This window comes from Erythrolamprus reginae, chromosome 3, assembly GCF_031021105.1.
Source record: "Erythrolamprus reginae isolate rEryReg1 chromosome 3, rEryReg1.hap1, whole genome shotgun sequence".
Lineage (NCBI taxonomy): Eukaryota > Metazoa > Chordata > Lepidosauria > Squamata > Dipsadidae > Erythrolamprus > Erythrolamprus reginae.
The window spans coordinates 110,644,230-110,661,341 of record NC_091952.1 but is presented as its reverse complement, the minus strand read 5'-3'; the positions used below and the strand labels follow the sequence as shown (position 1 = coordinate 110,661,341).

Here is a 17,112-nt window from a genome sequence, read left to right as displayed (position 1 = left end):
GTATCATCCCACTTGTTCATATTTTGGGGATGTTTTTCTATCTCGATGGCTTCCATGATTATTCTTTTGCTGTAGTGTTCTGTTTTGGAAATTAATTTGGTACTGTCAAAATCAATTTCATGTCCTGTGGTTTTGAAGTGTTGGAAAAGGGAGGAGGTTTTTTCTTTTTTCTTTAATGCATTCTTATGTTCTGCAACACGTGCATTTACTCTCCTGTTTGTTTGTCCAATATATGTGGCTGGGCAGTTTTTACATGGTATTTGATAAACTCCCTGGTTTTCAAGTTGGATATTGGACCCGAATATACCAAGACCGTCATACCTGTACCCGTGAAAATCTACGAAAACAAATATACACACACACAGAGAGAGAGAGAGAGAGAGAGAAATGTAATACTTTTCTCCACTCATCATTCTCTCAACATTTTTTTTCCCTTCTAGCTTTAGAAAATAACATACATTTTGTTACAGCTTACTGTTTTAAAGAATCAAAAATGCATTCACACCAACTTTTTCTTACTGCTTGTATACATCATTTTCATATCAAAATTCCATTTCATACAAATCAATCTACAATTATTCCAGGGAGCTTTTTCATAAGCTAATGAGTTCTATTCTACACACAAACACACACATCATTCATTTGCTGGCCAGCCAAAACATATCACAATCAATCCAATTCTACACATCGTTATTATGTTAAATCCCCTATTAATCACTCAGCCTCTTTTCTTACTTGGAGTAAACTTGATGTTTTGGGGAATTTCCATTCTCCTGAAATCTGCATAGTAGTTGGAGGGTCTAAATCAAATGACCAATTCAAAAATTGCATTTTCAGACTTTGTTGATTCCAGGCATTTTCAAAATCTAACTTTCCTCCTTTTGTTACTACAGAGCTCTTTAACTCTTTAACTCTGGGCTATCTGCCCCTTTAACTCTTTTACTTCCTTAAATAAAAGTTTTAGCAACTCTTTCTCTTCAGGTTCAGAGTCTGAACCAGACTCTTTTCTCTCCCTCTCTCTCTTTCTCTTTATGTCTGCAGACTCTTTATTTCCCATTATTTTCTTTAATTCTTGATCTCAGATTTTTAAGGAAGTTTTCCCACTAGGAGATTGGAGTATCTTTTAGTCTCCAAGCTACCTAGCCCACGCGAGGCAGTTTTACCACTAAGAGATTGGAGTATCTTTTAGTCTCCAAGCTACCTAGCCCACCTTTCAAAGAATTATCTTGCCCTTGGACGTTAATGGTAGTTTTCCCACTAGGATTTCCCTGTTGGAGTTCCCCACTATTGAGACTTTCAATTCACACTTCACCAACATTCGTGCCTCCTTTTCTGGCCAATTCCCTCACGGGAGGATGGAACCGCAAATCAGGAGTCAACTCTCACATCGTCCTGCAGATCCTCTAATAGGACCCCTCAAAAGGACGTCTTACCACACACACTCAATAGTCTCCAAACAACCTAGCCTACCGGCCCAATAACCGTCTGAGTAAGTAGTCCCTTAGTTGTAAAATGCCATAGCAAATTACAGGTACTTACCAGACCTGTGCACAGGGTTGCCCGGTCCTCGAGGGGCCTTCTATTATTTCTCTTTGTCTCTTCCTCTTTCTGTCTCCTTGTCCTAGTGATCTCGTTTAGCCAATTTTACGGGTCTACCAGAGCCAATTGCCTATCCATGGAGGGCCGTCCTCTGTCCAAATGGGACAGGGTGCACCTAGAGACGCTCCTCCCTGGACAGCCAACAGGATGGAATCCCGGAGAGCCTCAAGTTGTGCGCTGAAATTTTATGAAAAAGTTCACATGAAACATTTGGACAAAGAGAACAGAAATGTTTATTCTCTCTGGGTACACCAAAAAACTGTTTGCAAAGCGGGTACTCTTCCCAAGGGAAGAGACACTTGTACAGAAGCTAAAGAGCAGATTATATAGGTTTTACAAATCACAAAGGTACATAGAATTCCTCAACCTATCATAGGGGTACACAGAATTCCTTGTCTAAATATGGTCTACATCCTGTTTCTTTCTCCTGGAGATGAATAGCACCTTATATGGTTTATTGGGTAAACAGCAAGCATTTACCTTGTTAATCAGAAAACATTTATCTTGTTAATTAGCAAACATTTATCTTGTTAAAAACAGATTCCAAAATGACAGTCACAAGATAAGGAAAAACAGGAAATCCTAATCTTGTTAAAGACATAAACTACAGACAGCAAATATTGATATTCTTAAAATAAAACTTAAATTATTTTATACACAATGGATTTTTCCTTCAGCGTTCATATGCACAATTTTTTGCTCTAACGTAATAGTGGACCTCTTCGTTTTAAACTTGTACTATTTTCCTCTGACAGGAATTTTCTTTTCTCCCATTTTGCACAAATAAAGATTAGCTGCATCTAAAACTGTCGCTATGCATTTGCTTGGTTTAATTGCACAAACACTAGACTCTCATTAAATGTTTATCACATTAAATGTCACTTAGTATCAATTTACAATTCTCACTAAATCGAATATTGCGGGTTTTTTGAACTTGCACTAACTGTGACTTATTATATAGGAAATTATCCTTCCCTGCCCTGAACTCCTGAGCTCAAGAGATCTTTGATAGGTAAGCAAAGTGGAGGTTCTAGGACCTGGTGGGATGGGAAGCAGGCCTAAGGCCTGTGAGAACCCAATGGGAGGAGGAGCGTGCCCAAAAGCTGAGGGGATCCTGCATGGAAGGGGAAGTGAAGCACAGAAGAGTCTCAGGGTTGGGAAGGCCTGGAGCAGAGGCTCCAAACCCTGAGACTTGCCCTGCTGAATGACCAGCTCAGTCATTGAATGACCGCACTGTTGCTAAAAGAGCAGGGAGTGGAGGTTGTTAAGCAAGTTCCATTATGGTCATCGGTCAAGACTGCTTTTGTAGCCCTTGTAATATTACAACAGAGGTGAAAATAATGCATCTCCCGGCATCTCTTTTAATCAATGTGTATTTTATGGAACTGAAATTGGGTGACTTTGCAGTCACTTATTGAACTGATAACAAAAGTAGGTAATTTGCCCTAGATGCATATTGCTGGTGGTCTCTATGAGACACAGAGGAATGTATGATTTTATTTGTGCATGCCTAGATTATGTCAATAACCTCTTGGCAACTGTTCCCAATTCCTCTCTCTGTTCCTTGATCTTAGTGCTGTTTTGGACCTGCCATCTCCCCCCCCACCACCACCACCACTCCCTTTTTAAGACAGAAGCAGCTTAAACTATTGGTGCTTGTGTTTAAAATCATCTAGTCACAAACTTCAAATATCTATTTGTCCTTATTTTTCTTACAATCCTGTTCACTCTTTTTTCCTTTGAGTAGAGCTTTCTGTTTGTTGTTCAAAAAATGCAATCTTCATGTTGTGTTCATAAATCAGAACTTACTTTCTCTTAAAGCTTGAATAAATGGTTAAAAAGAGTTTAAATACCTGAATATTCGACTAATAAAGATAGTGTAGGGCATGGCTAGACATCCTACTGTCATTAATCTTGGCAATTCCTAGATTAAGATTTCCTTTTTTTATTATAGATATTATAGATATTTTTTGTATCTTAATAAAGCTGTTTTAAGTATACATGGTTGCTGTGTTTTGTCTTATTTTTTGCTGGTTTAATTAACTAGCAAATTAGTTTTGGATGGAATTTTGTAATTGGTGAATAAATATTTTTAATAAATATCTGTTCTTGAATTTAGACATACTGTAGTAAAGAAGACGTGACACCTCTTAGATTATATCTTTTAAAATGATCATTTGTTCTCCTTTTGAGGTTCTTTTTCAGATTCAGTGCAGAATTTGGAAGAATTAAAGCACAGAAAACAAGGTATTTATTAATGTTGGGCTCTGTCATATGTATGTTATTTGGTTTAATATTTATATTAATTATGTGTTTATTTTTATGATCTGCCACTATAAATTATAGCAGATATATAGTTCTGATTGAGAATACTATGTCTGTCATTAGGTTAGAAATACAGTGGTACCTTGTCTTACGAACGCCTCTTCATGCGAACTTTTCAGGATATGAACCCGGTGTTTAAGACTTGTTTGCCTCTTCTTAAGAACCATCTTCACCTTCCGAATCCGAGCCCGGGCTCTCTTACTGCGCGTGCACTCTCTTACTGCCGCAGGGATTCCCCTGCCTTGTGACTGCCACCGCCGTGATTTCCCATTTGTTTGCCGCCCCCGCCGTGATTCCCCGCCTCCGGACTGAAATGCCTGGGATTTTCCCTTTGCTTTCCAGCAACTGGGCGAGATGCCTCCTCCTTCTCCTCTCCTCCGGAGCCTGCAGGAGAGAAAGAGGGGAAAGAAACAGTCCCATTTTCAAGAGGGGAGAAAGAGAGAAATGAGACCCATTTTCCAAAGAGAAAGAGAGGCAAATGGGTAGGAGAGGGGAAAGAAGAGTCCCGTTTTCAAGAGGGGAGAAAGAGAGAAAGGAGTCCCATTTTCCAAAGAGAGAAAGAATGGCCTCTTGAAAACAGGACTCTTCTTTCCCCTCTCATACCCATTTGCCTCTCTTTCTCTTTGGAAAATGGGACTCATTTCTCTCTTTCTCCCCTCTTGAAAATGGGACTATTTCTTTCCCCTCTTTCTCTCCTGCGGGCTCCGGAGGAGGAGGAGAGGAGGAGGAGGAGGCATCTCGCCCAGCTGCTGGAAAGCAAAGGGAAAATCCCAGGCATTTCAGTCCAGAGGCAGGGAATCCTGGCGGGGGCGGCAAGCAAATGGGAAATCCCAGCGGTGGCAGTCACAAGGCAGGGGAATCCCTGCAGCAGTAAGAGAGTGCACGCGCAGTAAGAGAGCCCGGGCTCTTTCCTTCCTCTCTCCTACCCAGTTGCCTCTCTTTCTCTCTTTGGAAAACAGGACTCATTTCTCTCTTTCTCCCCTCTTGAAAATGGGTCTCTCTCTGTCCTCCTTCCTCTCTATTTGCTTTTCTTTCTCTCTCAGAAAGCCTAGGTATCCGAGTGTGGCTCCATCTCTCCAGTTGTTCTTTGTATTCCCTCCCGCTGCTGCCTTTTGCTGGTCCATGCTGAGAAACTGGAGTTTACCTCACGAGCCTCGCTTCGTTGCATTTCAGTCCTTCCCTCCCCACCTCCACCTCGGCCGTTAAATTTTTCATCCTCCCTCAGGTGCTAGACCCTATTTAGCAAGGTGAAGCTGGTGCACGGGTGGGGAGGGGAGAACTGTGGTTTTGTCTCTCTCTCTCTCACACACACACACACACACACCTCTCTCTTTCCCTTCCTCTCTTTCTCCCCATTTCTTTTTTCCCCCTCTCACCCTCTCTCTTGCCCTCCTTCTCTGTGTGTGTATGACGGACGGAGAACCCCGTGTTCGCCTGTTCCTCAGCTGCTCTCTCTTCCTCGGGCAAATCCACCGGGCGCGTCCAGGGGCAGCGGAACCCAGCAGCCCTATCTTGGGGCTTTTGAGGAGAGGCGCTGCCCCAGCCCAGAGAAAAAGGCGGCTGCAGTGCCTCTCAGGACAAATTTGGCAGCGGGGCAGGAGGAGAGGGGAGGGGCTGGCTCAGCTCATTTGCAAAAGAGAGGCAGTCAGCCTCTCTCTCCCTCCCTCCCTCTCTCTTTCTCTCTCGGGTGGAAAACCACCATTGACAAGCTGCCAGGCAGCTTCCCACATGTGTCAATCCACCAACGAGACTTCCTCCAGGCAGCCTGCGTTGTCTTCTCCCTCCCCCTCCACCCGCCCCAGAACAAGGATCTGAATGCGGCCAGGAAGAAGGCAATAGGGGTGAGTTTTGGGATTGCACACATTATTCACTTTTACATTGATTCCTAGAGGAAACATTGTTTCATCTTACAAACCTTTCTTCTTACGAACCTCGTCACGGAACGAATTAAGTTTGTAAGACGAGGTACCACTGTATTATTACTGTACTTTTCTAAATGTCTTTTTAAATGACATGTATTGAAAGGTACCCTTTGCTTTTTTTAATTGGTTGAACCCAACATTGTACTAATAGTAAGGTTTTGCTTTAGTGTGGTTTTGCTTTCAATATTTGGGAATTGCATTCTCCCTATCCTTGAAAGAAGAGTTAATGTAAAAAAGATAAGAAAGGCAAAAATGTCATATTTCATTATAGGGTAAAATGTCATTCCTTTAAAAATTTCTTTGCTTAGTATTTTTTCCATGAGAAAATTGAAAAATTAGGAGAAAATGAGAATAGGTTGACTGGTTTTTAAATGATAATAAAGAGCAGGCCTTCTATTGATTCTTCTGTGTTACTTATTTTTGGAATTGAATAACAAGCTATAACTTTATTTTCTAAATTTAAAAAAATGTAAATGCCATTTTGTATTAACTTAAATGTTCCATCATAAAATGGTAAATTCAAAACTTGAAAAATGCCTATCTGCAGATCCAGTCCTAAAATATTTTCATTCATTTCTAGAGGTTATAGTATTATTTTCTAAGAATTATAGTTGTTCATTTTGGAAGAGTATCTTTGAAATGCAAAGATATCCTGTGTGTTATATGCATTAAAGTAGCTGTTCAATCCTGGCAGTTTAATGAATTGTTCTCTTGGTTTTCTGCATGTTTTGAAGTAATTCTTCAAAAGTAAATCTCTAGTATTGCACTGGTATAGTTTCAAAGATGGGCATAAGGAATGTGTAGTAGAGATTTTAAAAATCAAACAAAAGTCTGTTTCCCCCCCCCCAAATTATTTTAAGTGTGAAGATTTTTTTTTGTTCTAAAGGAAATTCACAGATTTGTTAAATGCTTAAATTAAATTGGACTAGATGACCTACAAGGTCCCTTCCAACAGCAACAATAACAATAACAATAAACAAACTATTGTTTTTTAGATAGCTGCTTTGAGTCCTTCGGGATTGGGCGGTATAGAAGTGAAATAAATAAATAAACAAACAAATACATAATTCCCATGATTCATCAGATTATCTAATCTCAGTTATATCAGTTTTGTCTGAATCGTAGCAAGTTATGGTTTTACCCTCAATAATCTAAAAAGATGTATAACTTCTTTGGTTGTCTTTTAACTGTATGGCATATATAGCTTGGGAAGTCTACAATGCTTTTTACCACAAAGTAGTTCTGGAAGCCTAATAAGATTGCTAGTTTGTTTTGGTACATCACAGAGTTTTGCAACAGCTGGCTAGCAGCGTTTGTGAGATTCCTTTGTTAAACTACTCTATTAGAGGTAAGATATATAACATTTCAAACAAGCCTCTTTTTAATTAAACTGATTGGATTTTAGAATAGTTGGATTAGAATATGTTTTTAAAACTTTTTCATATGTTTCGAAATGTGGCCCCTATTTCAACTTCTTAAATAAACACAAAAATATTTGAGAGGGGGCCCACGATTGAGAAGGTGTAAGATACCTGTGCATGTAAAGCCACATTTTAACAGGATTACTTCCTATTATGCTTGGATAAATAGAGAATAGTCCTAAAGAGCGTCAGCCTCTGCAAAGCAGGATCATTTATACTATCTTTTCCCCTCTGCCTGGACAAATAAGGCCCAAATCCCATTTATCTATTTATTTATCTACTAACTATCATTTTCCTCCCCAGTTTGCTTTGAAAAGTTGATAACCACCTTGTCAGAGTAGCAGCAAGTTCTTTCAATAATCCTTCTTTATCTCACAAGCTGGAACCTTGTCACAACCAAATCAAGCTGACTGTTGGATTATTTATATAAAGCAGAGAGGAAAATATGGGATAAGATCTGAAAGGGATCTAGCATAAGGTGATCAGACATCCCACTTTCCGGGGGACAGTCACGCTTTTAAATTATTTGTTCCGCGTCCCACTGGGTTTCCAAAATATCATCAGCCGAGTCATGTCCCGGCCTCGGCTGTGCATTGCAGGCATCTGGGGTGTTTCGGAGGATCTTCTCCGGGTGACACCCGGGGCTTCTGAGCCAGACTGGACCGGGCGGGCTGGAGCGGGGAGGCTTGGAAGGGATGCCGCTGCCTGGGCAGAAGCCGCAGCTGCTCGGGCACCGCAGGGACTCCTCAGGGGCATTTTAAGGGCGGGAGAACTTTTCCCACCTTCTTTTCCTTCAGGAGCCTAGCCACCACCGCCGCCACCTTGCCTCTCTTGTTATGCCCAGAGGACTTCTTCCTCCTGCCACCCTGCGGGGATAAGAGACCGCAACAGAGGGGGGAGGGGAAAATGGGTGCTGAACAAAGGAGCTTTGACACCCGGCGGCAGCAGGTGAACTTTGCAGCTCTCGGGTGGCAGGAAGAGCGGGGCTGGTCAGCTCTGGTGGCGGCACCAAGCAGGGGTTTATGTAGAAGCGGGAGGGCGCCGGCAGCAGCGGCACTGGGCAGTAGCTGTGGAGCGCCGGCGGGGCGGTCAGCTGTAAGTGGGAGCTCCAGGGCGGAGGCACCGATGGCAGCAGCTGGACGTGTTGCTGGACGCCATACATGCTGACAGGCCAGTGCTAGCCCCTCACCCATGCCGAGCACAGCACCAGCATGTATGGCGTCCAGCATCACGTCCAGACGCGCCCCCCCGGTGCCTCCGCCCTAGAGCTCCTGCTCGCAGCTGACTGCCCAGTGCCGCTGCTCTCAGCACCCTCCCACTCCTACTTCAACCCCTGTATGTGGTGTATGAGAAAGAGAGAGAGAGAGAAAGGGAGAGAGAGAAAGGGAGATAGGAGAGAGAGAGCAGGAGAAAGAAAGAGAGAGAAAGTTATTATTTTTTTGCGATTTTTTTTTTTGGTGAAATTTTTCTAGCTTCCCAGCCACCCACCCCCAATGGTGTCCTTTTTTCCCAATCTTAAAATCTGGTCACTTTAATCTAGCACAGTCTTACAGAAGTCCAGAAATCCTCATGTCATGTACAGTCAAAGCTGGATAGTTTCTTTCCTTTAAGAATTAAAACACAAGATTTTACAAATTATGTTAAAATGAACTCAAATGGCTTCAAATTAAAATTATTTTTAAATTTGATTTTACTATTGCTTGTTTCCAATGAAAACCTTTTATATTATAAAGTTGCAAAAGTAGTTATTGAAAGTGATGTATTTATCTCTTGCTCCACCCAGATTTTGAAATAGCAAAGGCTGACATAATATTAAGGGATCACAAAATCACAAAGCGTGAGAAGCTCAGTGCTCCACAGAAGGAGGATCTACAGACTGCTTTAAAAAGTAAGACTCATTTTTAATCCTTTAGAACACTGTATGGTGGTAACCGATATAATCTACATGCACTCATGTCTGAAATATCTGAAGAATCTGGAACTCTCTATACTGAGACAAATTCAGTATATGCTCGGTTATGCAGAATGACTTTCTTTTTCTATTTTAAAGACTAGGAATACAATCTAATAAGTAGATTTCAATTGCCAGAGAGAAGCAACTAGTGATCAGATGAAGTACATATGGGACAGCAAGCGCATAGAAGAATGCAATTTACAGTTAGCCCTTATTTGGCTACCGGATGTAATTCTGGGTAGATATCACTTATAAAGCCATTTCATTTTACTATAGATAATAATGGAGAGACTGCACGATTCCTGTAAGTGCCCATCTGCTTTGTGTGCACTGACAGCATTAACCTCTTTCAGGTCCCATTGCAAAATAGTGTCACTAAGAGGAAACCAGGGACAACTTTTTCTGTTACTCCATTTATGCTGTGCGATAACATTTTCCCCCCTCCGAGATCCATGTTTTCGATCATGCCCATTTTCAATTGTTCTTTAAAATCTCAGCTTTTTCCTAGGCTTTGGTTAAGAGTGATTGGTAAGCCCTTTTGAACTGAAGAGATTATTTTGTTCTCTTTGGTAGTTGTTTTATTATTGTTGTTTTTATGGAGTTATTTTAATTTTGTGAAGCCACTTTGTTAATAGGGTTGGGCAATCTGGAAATGTAATAAATAGTACAACTGTATTTTCAGATATTAATATTGTACATTGATTGTGGAGGGTATAGGTTTAGGTCACTTCATGACAGAGGTTCTTTGGTCAATATATTAGCAACAACCTATATATAGTGATAAATGGACTGCATTCTAAATCAGTTTCGTTATTTGTGTAATGTGTGTTAAAATCTTCAGAAAAAACTATACAGTGATCCCTCGATTATCGCGAGGGTTCCGTTCCAAGACCCCTCGCGATAATCGATTTTTCGCGAAGTAGCGGTGCGGAAGTAAAAACACCATCTGCACATGCGTGCCCTTTTTTTCATGGCCACGCATGCGCAGATGGTGGAGCCGGGGAGTTCGGAAGCCGACAGATTGCTTTCAATGTCGGCTGCCCCGTCCCCCCCAGCACCCGCTCGCCCGCCATTCGCCGCTCGCCCGCCTGCCCGGACGGCTGCTCGCTCACTCGCCGCTCTCCCGTTCTCTCGGCCGGCCACTGCCCGGCTGGGGAGGTGGATTCGCCACCCCCACCAGCCCGATCTCCCTCTGGTGGCTGCCGCCCCCACCAGCCCGATCTGGGGAGGTGGATTCGCCGCTCCTCGCCACCTTCGCCTCGCTTCGCCTCAGCTGCTGCCCGCTGCCTTCATCTTCTCCCCAAACTCCTCCTTCCCCGCCAAAGCAGCCCCCCCAGAAGGTGAGCGATGCAGGGCAGCCCAATGCCGCCGGGAGGGGAATCCAAGCCGGTGGCTGGGGACGCGGATCCACTGCCCTTGCAGCCCAATCTCCCTCTGTGGGGGAGGCGACGAACCGACGATCGGGGGCTGTCCGTCCCTGTTGGGTGGTGCAGGGCAGGCACAGGGAGGGAGGGAGAGAAAGGAAAGAGAGAGAAAGGGAGGGAGAGAAAATTGAATGAAGAAGGGAGAGAAAGAAAGAGTAAGAGGTAGAAAGGATAGAGAAAAAGGAAGAGAAAGGGAGAGAGAAGTGACTCTTGGTGATGACATATGACATCATTGGATGGGAAAAACCGTGCAGTATTTTTTAATTATTATTTTTTGAAAAATCGCGATATAACGTTTCGCAATAATCGAGATCGCAAAAATCGAGGGATCACTGTACACTTTATTTTGACTGAAATGTTTAGTTGACACTTTCCTAATGAGTTAGAGTTCTTTGCAGTCTGTTTTCTGGAACACTTGTGTTCTTAAGTTCTTAGGATAAATGTTTAGAAAGACTCAAATAGATAAAGATATATACTTATTATAATAAAATATGAATGCATTACTGAAGGGTTTTTTTCTTCCTTTCTTACATATGTGTACTAGTTTCTAAACCTGAAAGAAGATCCTCACTTACAGCAATTGTGATATTTGTTGCAACTTGTATTGCTGCTGGTGGATGGTATATATTTTGGCATTCACCAATTCATGTTTCTGAAATGGATTATAAAGTTCTACAAACATTTAAAAAAACAAATGAAAGAGCTCAGGAACACTTATCCAAGTCAAGACGCAATAGTTTGGAACAGAATCCAAGGTACTTTTGAGAAACGTCTAAATTCTTCTCACCCTCATTTGGAACCAGCTGAAGATGTGTTGAAGTGTTTAAGCAACCAGATTGCTGATGCTTTCTCATCTTCTCAAGGTGCACTTACGATTAAAATTGATGGGGCCAGCACAAGAGCTCAAGATAGTGATGTTGTCAAACTTAATGTCGATGAAAAGCTGAGCTCTGCTTTCGAGAATGGTAACAAAGCGGCGGTAGTCCATCGGTTTGACTCATTGCCCACAGGTTCCACCCTGATTTTTTACAAGTACTGTGACCATGAAAATGCAGCATTTAAAGATGTGGCTTTACTATTAACCGTTCTTCTGGATGGGGAGTCCTTGAATAAGAGCTTTTCCTTATTGCAAGTTGAGGAGAGAGTGAAATATTTCCTCTGGGCTAAATTTACTAACTCAGACACACCGAAGTCTTACATGGATACAGACAAGTTGAGTGGCTTGTGGAGTCACATAGCCCATGTAGTCTTACCTATATGGCCGGAAAACTTCATCCCTCGGGAGAAATGTTTGCAGATGAAATGACTGAAGAAAAGGGAGCAAGAAGAAAATACGTTGCAATACAAAATGTATTGTATAAGTCTGTTTATATAATGAGAAAATTGCAATTTATTAATCAGAATTACTGAAGTTATAGGTGATTCAATATCAGAATAAAATTTCTCCTTTATAGAGAAGCTGGTAATCTATAAAAAACTTAGACCTTTAACAATTCTAGTGATTTATTGGAAATCAAGATTCTATCTTAAGGGGGGAAATCTTGTTGCTCAGGCCCACCCAACTTTGTGTAATGAATTTTTTAAAGCATCAAAATCCTTTTGGAAAATACTGTGATTGTGGATAACAAGGTAAGGAATTATAATACTAGATTCTATCTTTCTGCTTAAAGTTTAATAGACTGCAAAGTTGAAGTTGAGACCAGGTTTTCCTATAGCCTAAGAATAATTTTGTCTTATTCCATTTTCACAAACTGCATTGTAAAAAATCTTGTACCTGTAGATTCTGTAAGTTTCTGCTTTTGCTACAAAATTATGTAAGATATAAGCCTGTGTTAAATCAATGATAGACTCTTTTTCTCATTTGAAAATGGCATGTAGTTATGTAATACAGTATGCATGTTTTCAAATAATTATAATTACATCAATCCAAAAACACAGGGCTCTTCAGTTTATTCAGTTAGACTATCACTGACAACCAAAGGCTTCCTTCAGATGAGAAATTTTGAAATTTTTTATTTGATTTTTTTTATTTGGTCAATGACCAGCAACATTAAATAATAAAATGAGTTATATAAAACAACAATAGGAAATACAACCAGGATCAATAAAGAGGACTAAGTGCATTATATATTAGCAAGTATAAAATAAATCAAATATGATATACTCAATAAACACCTTATTACAATAATATCCCATTTATTTATCTAACACTGGTAAAAGTGAGGGGCCCATGGTGCTCTCTGAGCTTGCTTGTTTTCTTGCAGATGTTTCATTACCTTAACAAGGTAATATCATCAAAGCTGGAACTAGAGCACCAAGGACCCCCCTCATTTCATCCCTGAACTACAAATGTTCTCCTTTATTAGCACTGATAAAAGTAATACAGGTAGTCTTCAACTTACAACAGTTCATTTACTGACCGTTCAAAGTTACAATGACACTGAAAAAAATGACATTATTTTTCACACTTACGACAATTGCAGCAATCCTGGTCACCTGGTCAAATTTTAGATGCTTGGCAACTGACTCATATTTATGACAGTTGCAGTGTCCTATGGTCACGTGATCATACTTTGTGACCTTCTCACAAGCAAATGTCAACGGGGAAGTCAGATTCATTTAACAACCGTGCTACTAATTTAACCACTGCAGTGCTTCACTTAACATATGTGGAAAGAAAAGGCATAAAATAGGGCAAAACTCACTTTGCAAATGTGTCACTTAGCAACATAAATTTTGGGCTCTGTTATCATAAGTTAAGGACCATGTGTATAATAAAACTATACATTAAAATATATGTTCTCTAAAAATTATTAACAAAAATAATTAAGCAAAGTGTTAATAAGAATAAGGATATTTTTTTTGGAATTTTTACCAGTTAGAATAGAATTCTTTATTGTCCAATTGTGATTGGATACACAATGAATTTGTCTAGATGCATATGCTCTCAGTGTACATAAAAGATACATTTGTCAAGAATCATGAGGTACAACACAATGATTGTCATAAGGATCAAATAAACAATGAGGAAACAATCAACATTAATAAAAATTTTAGGGATACAAGCAACATGTTACAGTCATACAGTCAATTGGTGGGGGAAAATGGGTGATAGGAATGATGAGAAAAAACTAGTAGTAATAGTGCAGACTTAGTAAATAGTTTGACAGAGTTGAAGGAATTTTTTGTTTTGCAGAGTGATGGCATTCAAGAAAAAAACTCTTATTGTGTCTAATTGTTTTGGTGTGCAGTTCGCTGTAGCGACGTTTTGAGGGTAGAAGTTGAAACAGTTTATGTCCAGGATGTAAGAGGTCAGCAAATATTTACACAGCCTTCTTTTTGACCCATACAGCATACAGGTCCTCTATGAAAGGCAGGTTGGCAGCAATTACTTTTTCTGCAGTTTTTTCTTATTATCATTGCAGAAGCACAAAAAATTGCCACAGCACGAATGGTCCATGGATTCAAATAATGAAGTGGTTGCAAAGAAATTATTTGATTTCTCTAGAAATCTAAGAAGAATGTACATTGATGTCCCTGTAAAATGTGTAGCGCAATAAGATGTGATATTTCTTCAACTTCCTCATTGTCACATATACATATTTGTTCAACTATTGGGATTTTATGCAAAGCAGAGACAAAAACATGGAATAGGGTCTATCAGAGATCTAGCATAGTCTTACAGCAGCCCAGCAGTCCTCATAGCATGTACTGCACAGTCAAAACTGGATCATTTTTTTCCCTGTTAAACAAACTGGTAGCAACTTTGGGATTTTCTAAATAGCAAATATTAACATAAAATATTGATTCTATTAATCTTTGGGAAGCCAGTTTTTTATAGGGTTGGGCAATCAAGAAATTTAATAAAAAATAAAACCATATCTGCAGATATTAACATTTTACATTGATTATTCCCTTCATGAGAGGTTCTTTGTTCAATTCAAAGAATTTAATTTTTTTAGCAAATCCTAATATAGTGATATCTAATACAAATTTAATCAGTTTGGTTATTTATGCATGCTAAAATCTTCATTAAAATTACTATATTACATTTCATCGTAATAAAGTTGACACTTTTCTATAATGAGTCAGAATTCTTTGTGTTCTGTTTTTTGGAACACTTAAAGGTATCTTAGGATAAATGTTTAGAAAGACTAAAGTAAATAAAGCGATACACTTAATATAATTAACTGCTTCATAAGCAGGGTCCCGACAATATAACTACCCTTTTGGAATGCAGGAAGAAAATCTACAGTTGATTATTGGATAGTATCATTTGATCTTTTGAATTTTGTATGGAAAATGAAGGTAGACTCACAACTAAAAAATGACCAATATCCAGTTATTGTAACTGACATTCCACTGGAAATTTCTGAGATCTAACTATCCACAAAAGCTCGATAAGTATAATATCCAGGTTAGAATTAAATGGACTGAGAAAATGCAATTACAGTCATTAAATAGATGCAAGCCTCAGAAACTCTAGAATTGTATGCAAATATCATAAAAAATAAATGTTAAGGATCATATTTAGATAGTTTTGAAGCTTTAATTGCCTATCTGAAATCAGTTCCCACTAATGGAACACTGCCTCAGTCCAGAAAGCAAGTTATAAAGAATAAATGGTTTGATCAAGACTGTGTACAACTGAACAAGGTGTATAATAAGGGAGTACAGAAAAAGTAAAAATTCCCCATCTGAAGATCAAATTCACTACCTAAACAGTGGTGGCAAACCTTTTTTCTTTGGGTGCTGGAAGAGCATGCACGTGTACTATCACACGTGCGAGTGTCCACATCCATAATTCAATTGCTGGGGAGTACGAAAACAGCTTTCCCCACCCATGGAGGCCCTCTGGAGGCTGGAAACAGCCTGTTTCCCAACGTCTGGTGCGACCAGTAGGCTTGTGTTTCACCCTCCCCAGGCTCCAAAGGCTTCCCTGGAGTCGAGGAGAGGGTAAAAATGCCCCCCTGCCCCCCTGGAGGCTCTCTGGAAGCCAAAACCGCCCTCCAAGAGCTTCTATGTGAGCCAAAAAATCAGGTGGCTGGAGCTGAGCTAGGGCAACTGCTCCCGTGCCAGCAGATATGGCTCCGTGTGCCATTTGTGGCACCCATGCCATAGGTTCGTCATCACCGACCTAAAATGTCTGAAGGCTCAATATATGGCCCTTTTAAAAGAAAGGAAAAGTGCAGCATTGAAGGAGTCCTGGCACAAATTAATAGGGTAGAAGACTCCCTTTTTTGACATTACGGACTCCGCCTGTGAAATGAATGAGAGTCAGATCAATCTGGACCCAGTCCCTTACTGGCTTGCTGTAACACCACAAGTGGTATCACGGTTGATCGGATCCCTTAAAGTTAATTGGGCTCCCAGTGCTGATTATGTTCTGGCAGAAATAATTAAAAAGAACCTTAGCTGATAGAAACCCCTATTAGCATCTCTCTTTACATTTATAGATCAGACTGGTTGCATGCCAAGAGATTAGGAAATTGCAATTATAGTACCTATATACAAAAAGCAATAAAAATTATGTACCTGATTGCAACTTGCTATCTACTGATGTTGATAGCAAGTTGCATGCTAAGCACCTAAATAGCAAACTTCAAGATTGGATAATTGCAGAGGGCATAATTAAAAACAAAAAAAAAATGGATTCAGGGAAGCAAGGTCAATAATTGATCATATTTTGGTATTTTACCAACTATACAAAAATATACGTTTAAAGGACATATTCTCCTTTTGTGGCCCTTCTTGACTTTAAATAGGCCCTGGATTCAATATCCAGATGTTCCCTCTTGGATAAATTAAAAAGGACTACTATTATTAAACGGCTCCTCTACCTCATACAAAAAATATATAGTGATACCTCTACTTAAGAAGGTCTCTACTTAAGAACTTTTCTAGATAAAAACCGGGTGTTCAAGATTCTTCTTAAGAACCATTTTTTTATTTAAGAACCCGAGCCTGGAAAAATTTCCCAGGAAATTTGAGAGCGGCACAAAGGCCCGGCCAGTTTCCATCCCCCCTGGGTTTCTCTCTCTGGTGCAGTGTATGGAAGGCAGCCTCACACCGGGTGTATGGGAGGCATGTGCTCCTCCTCGCTGCCTCAGAGTCCCTCTTATTTCTTTTTAATCCTTAAAGTTTTGGATTTTCTTGATTCCCCTCACCTCATCTTCTTCCTTCAGCAGCTACTGTCCTCCTTCCTTCTCTTCCTCCCACCCAAATTCTGAGCTTTTATTTCTTTCTGCAAACCTACACATTATTTGCTTTTACATTGATTCCTATGGGAAAAATTGCTTCTACAGTGATACCTCGTCTTACGAACTTAATTGGTTCCAAGAGGAGGTTCGTAAGGTGAAAAGTTCGTAAGATGAAACAATGTTTCCCATAGGAAACAATGTAAAACCGATTAATGCATGCAAGCAAAAAAAAAATCGCAAAAACGGTGCTCCGCTGGGCGCCGCCAC

At 40.2% G+C, this 17,112-nt stretch overlaps 1 pseudogene; it reads left to right on the top strand.

Annotated features, from left to right (window-relative positions):
- The first annotated feature begins 1,746 nt into the window (after nucleotides 1-1,746).
- On the top strand, nucleotides 1,747-12,773 carry LOC139165375 (torsin-1A-interacting protein 1-like; annotated as a pseudogene).
- The last annotated feature ends 4,339 nt before the right edge of the window (nucleotides 12,774-17,112 follow it).